This window comes from Oryctolagus cuniculus, chromosome 8 (assembly GCF_051225735.1).
Source record: "Oryctolagus cuniculus isolate XC-2025 breed Fujian yellow rabbit chromosome 8, ASM5122573v1, whole genome shotgun sequence".
NCBI lineage: Eukaryota > Metazoa > Chordata > Mammalia > Lagomorpha > Leporidae > Oryctolagus > Oryctolagus cuniculus.
In genome coordinates this window covers 28,913,010-28,918,366 of record NC_142874.1, presented here as the reverse complement: position 1 = coordinate 28,918,366, position 5,357 = coordinate 28,913,010, and the positions used below count along the sequence as shown (strand labels likewise).

At 42.4% G+C, this 5,357-nt stretch overlaps 1 pseudogene; it reads right to left on the bottom strand.

The window, feature by feature from the left end:
• Positions 1–1,895: 1,895 nt before the first annotated feature.
• On the bottom strand, positions 1,896–3,192 carry LOC127490015 (cyclin-dependent kinase 14 pseudogene; annotated as a pseudogene).
• Between the last annotated feature and the right edge of the window lie 2,165 nt (positions 3,193–5,357).

The window sequence follows — 5,357 nt, the reverse complement described above, 5'->3', positions numbered from 1 at the left end:
ACCAATCTCTAGTTAACATCCTGAAGTGGGAGGATAAGGGATCAAAGCTAGAAACCCAACAGATTCATCCTAGTGGCCAAGTCATGGAGACTAGGAGAATTTTCTTCTACCTCTGCTATGTTTAATACTAACATGGCTATTTAAAACTATCATCATTTTCAGGGATAAGTAAACAACAAAAACCAAAAGTAGATAATATATTCTAAAACTAGAAATATGTATCTGAAATTTTCATTTGAAAACTAAACTGCATCCAGGTTATGAATATTAATGCATAACACAATCATAATTCTAATGATTGCAACAGGCATTAATTAATCAGCAAAGAAGACTGAGATATGGACCTGTTCAAATGACTGTAATCACTTTTATACACGGCACTGATTATTATTCTTACAGACCTATTCCCTTACAGGAAGCACAGTCAGCAGATCAGAAAGAGCTAAAGGAGGAAGAAATCGGGGGGAGCATTCTGTATGTCTTTCTATCTAACTTCCTCCTCCTCCCTGTCAGGCTCTGGCTTGAAAATGCATGTGTTACTCCACATATGGCTGAACTTCCGCTGAGTGGTCCTGTGCCATGGCGACAGCTCTCACCAGCTCCTACAAAGCTGCTTCCTCCATTTGTACTTCGGACCTCAGGGTTGCGACAGTTTGCCAGTGATGCCAGTCCTTAGGGGGTTACCATTTCTTGTTGGTTCCCATAAGCATACTCATGTCTTTCTAAACAGTCTCTTCATTTAGCTCCATTTAACTCATGTGTACTTATCTGCTTCCTGCCAGGATGTTTCACTGATTCATGTATAGATGATAAAATTAAAATTGGGGAAAACTTTGGGTTACATAGATTTTTTAAAAGCATCGTGAAAAGAATTATTTTTTATCTAAAAATTTCACATAAAGTACTACAATACTTAATCCTTTTCCATGTAATCAGTGCAAGAACCAATTTCTTTCAGAACAGTTTCCTTTTTCCAGGGTATTATACAGGTTAATAAAAGTCTTAATTATAATAATATTAAAATGTTAACTATCTTCCAAAAATTGTTTTCACCTTTTGGCAGCATTTTGGAAGATTTCATTGTGGCATAACGCCAAAAGAGAACACTGCATGGATTTGCTTTTTATTACCATAATTTGCTGCTGAAACTCCAGAGTAAAACAGGGACCCATTACCTAAAAAATTTTAGATAAAAGATGTATGAAGGCACCTAGCTTTCTTCTTCCCAAAATACATCAGAGGAGATGGACATGAATCATGAAAACTTTTAGTTACTGAAAAAGCCAATGAAAACTCTAGATTCTTAAAAAAAAAAAAAAAAAAAAAAAACCACGCACACACACACAAGGAGATTCCATTAGCACATGCTCAACAAGTATTAACTAGTAGCAAACATATACAATCAGTCATACTTTTTTTTTAAAGTTTCACGTTTTCTCTCAGATTGCCAGTTTAGAGGTTTACATATTTTACCTTAAAAAGCATCAAACGCTGTACAAACTCCAATAAAATGTGGTTTCCTTTTTTACAATTTGAAACTTCTCCTAGTATATTATTATCAGACATGACAGAGATAGATTGTAGTACCCCAATTTATCATTCGTGACAGACGTGGATGCTAAGCTAACTGATGACGACACAGAATTCCTGCATGAGCAGTCAAATCCAAGTAGACATGCTGACACCGTCTTGGAGGGATGTCAGTGAGTCTGTCTTACTGACTCACGAATGAACTGTGAAAATGGAAAGGGCAGCTCCACGCATGGATGCGATACACAGTGGCACAAGTAGCCAGGGTTTCCCCAGGCAGTGTGTGACTCGAGCGGAACACCTGTGCATCCACCCTTGCGTACAGGCGATTTGCAGTCAGTGAAACATACCTGGCTTAAAATGCAGCAAAGAACGGACTCCAGGCCACGTGTCCTCATTCAGGGTTCCAAGAACCAGAAATATTCGCTCAAGTTGATCCTGAATGTCTTTCATTCCCCGAAAAGCAGCAACTCCTTGGATCATTTCAACAAAGAGGCAGCCTACTCCTCACATGTCAAGGCAGGTGGGATATTCTGTGGAGCCCAGGAGCTCATCCGGAGGCCTGTACCACAGGGCAGCCACTTCGTTGGAGTATGTGTGGCTGGGGACGGACTTTGCTTGTGCAAGACCAAAATCTGCCAGCTTTAACTCCCCCGTGTCACTTATCAGAAGGTTCTGTGGTTTCAGGTCTCTGTGCAAAATATAATGCTGGTGGATGTAAGACAGCCCTCGCAGCAACTGAAATAAAAATAACTTCACATTCTCTGGATGCAGCCCCCCAGGGTGCTTGTCCATGTACTGACATAAATCAGTGTGCTAGAAGCTTGACGTAATTGGCAGATGTAGTTGATGTTTTGAGTATGAATCCTGAAACACATATTCAAACACAAGTGTCAGTGTCTCCTTGGTGTGGATGATGTCATGAAGCAGCACTATGTTAGCATGTTTTAGTCCTTTTAACAGAGACACTTCCCTGATAGCCGTGAAAGGTGTACCTTCTTCCTGCAGCCTGATCACCTTCAGGGCTACCAACTTCCCATTTACTTTGCTTTTCCCTTTGTACACGGTAGCATAGGATCCCTCCCCTAGCTTTTCCAGTTTTTCATATGAGTCAGCTTTTCCAAATTTGGGGCTTGTCGGCGAGCTGGGGCTAGAGTGCCGCCTAACTTTTGGAGACTCCTTGCCAGCAGAGGAGGACTTAAAATTAATGCATGCATTGTTCTCAGAATGCACCCTCTTTACTTGATTCGTCGGCTTCTCAAATGGGTCAAAAGTGCTCTGTGTCCTCTGAACCCTGACTTTTTTATCCTCAGGCATTGTATCCAGGGATTTGATCACTGAGTCCATCCCCTGGCAGTTCCGTGTGGACATCTTGGTGACACATATCTCATCAAAGGCAGTATCGTCTTTCTTCAAAGCGATGTGGCTGAAACTCTCCGACAAAGTTCTCCGCAACTTCTTCATCTTGCCTATCTTTTCAGCCAGCTGCGGCTCAATGAGGTCGCACATCTGGACGACGCGGGGCCCGGGCAACTTCCCTCAAACTGGTCCAGAGCGGAGCGCAGACAACGGCGAGGGCGCGTGGCGCGGGAAGGGGGCGCCTCGGCTCATCCTCCTCACTGCCGCCTCCCCGGCCGGCGGCGACGCGCAGGGCTCGGGAGGCGAGCGGCCCGGGCAGGCTCTGCCGCCAATCAATCATATTTAATTGTACAGCTTATATTTACAAATTCACCTGCTCATCAAAATTTATTTCTACTCCACAATGATTATTCAAGGGCTTCTGTGGCCATTTTGGGGCACGCACAAAATAGTGAAAAATTTGAGTTGCCTGATGCACACACCCACCACTGAGTTGAACTAGTGACATCCTGCCTTCATTCCTCAGTTGTCAAATTGTGAACAAATGTTCTTTTCTCAGTCTTCTTAATTTTACATTTGTGTGCTTCTTGTTGGGCGATTACATTGTTTAAAATGGCCCTCAAATAAAGTGTTAAAGTGCCAACTACTAAGTGCACAAAAGCTATGATATGCCTTACAAAGTGCATGTGCTAGGTAAGCATTGTTTGGCCATGCGTCATAGTTCTGTTGACCCTGAGTTCAATGTTAATAAATCAACAACACAGAAAGAAACAAAAGCAGTGGACAAAAATGTTACCAGAAGCTCAAAGGAACCTTCTTCTGTATTTCTCTTAGGTTCTGTATTCAATAACTTAGAGTTTGCACCAATATCATAGAATATAAAAAGCAGCACAAATGAGGATTGACATTGTGTGTGTGTGTGTGCGCGCATGCACACATGTGTACATAAAGCAATATGGCATCTCCTAGGACCAATTTATGGCTGCCTTACACTTAAATGTTTTTGTTATAGATTAATTGGTGATCCTTTCCTTGAGGAGGGAGATTTGAAGATGAACCTGGAGGGCTAATAACACAAAGGAGTAAATTTCAAAAGTCAAAATGGATTTTTTGTGAAAACAGGCAGTTGGTGAACCAGATGATTAGAAGAGAGCGTGAAATGAAAATCAAGAACTCCTGGATGACATTGTTTGTGCTGCTTTAAGTTATGTCAGGAGCAAGCCTCTGGGTGAGCAGTTAAAGCACTGCTTAGGATGCCCATTTTTCATATGACAGTACCTGGGCTTATTCCTGGCTTGGTCTCCGGATTCCAGCTTCCTGCTAATGCAGACCCTGGGAAGCAGCAGCAATGTCTCAAGGTAGTTGGGTTCTGTATTGACTTCGCAGCTCCAAACTTCAGTCCCAGCCCCAATCCACCCATGCACGCATTTGGGGAGTGAACCAGCAGATGAGTGTGCTAGTCCCCTCCTCCCCAAATAAATACATGAAAAATTTAAAAAGGTAAAAAATAAACTTCTACCAAGTTACTCAACTAACACAACTACTTGGGAAGTGTATTAACTATGCAAATTTTCTACATCTGGCACTGTAGTAATTAAGATTTTAGCTCTGGGGGCCAGCGCTGTGGCTCACTTGGTTAATCCTCCACCTGCAGCGCCAGCATCCCATATGGGCACTGAGTTCTAGTCCGGTTGCTCCTCTTCCAGTCCAGCTCTCTGCTGTGGCCTGGGAAGGCAGTAGAGGATGGCCCAAGTGCTTGGGCCCCAGCACCCGCATGGGAGACAAGGAAGACACACCTGGCTCCTGGCTTCGGATCAGCGCAGCACTGGCCATAGCGGCCATTTGGGGGGTTAACCAACGGAAGAAAGACCTTTCTCTCTCTCTCTCTCTCTCTCTCACTAATTCTACCTGTCAAAAAGAAAAAAAGAATTTAGCTCTAGAATTGGCAGTGTAGACAGGAGACAAGGGTTAGAGGTAATCTCTGGAAAAGAGAGGGCAGAGCAAGACTGTCAGATCATATCTGATATTATAAACTCTTAATGTATCAGGTGCTTTATTCCTCAAAATTAAAACAAAATCTGTGTCTCAACAGCATTAACATCAGCAGACTCAAGTTTGAATCCCAGCTCCACTCTTTCCTAACATGAAAGCCATAGGCAAGTCACCCAACCTTAGGTTCCTAGTTGATAAAATTAGGGAGTAATGCCTGTCTCAAAATGTTGTTTAGGTGTTTAATATGACAAGCACTACACTGCTAGGCTTAAAGTCAGTTCTCAGTAAGGGACAGGAATTATACATACTCCCAGGCTTTAGTTTTCTCTTCAATTTGAAGAAACTCTGAATGAACATTATACCAAGATAAAATTATTTTAGCAAAGATCTTAAAATACTTCGAAAAGAATGTAAGTATATGGGCAGTTTCACTTCGATTACATAAATCATATCAGTACTCAACCCCTGCACCTCTT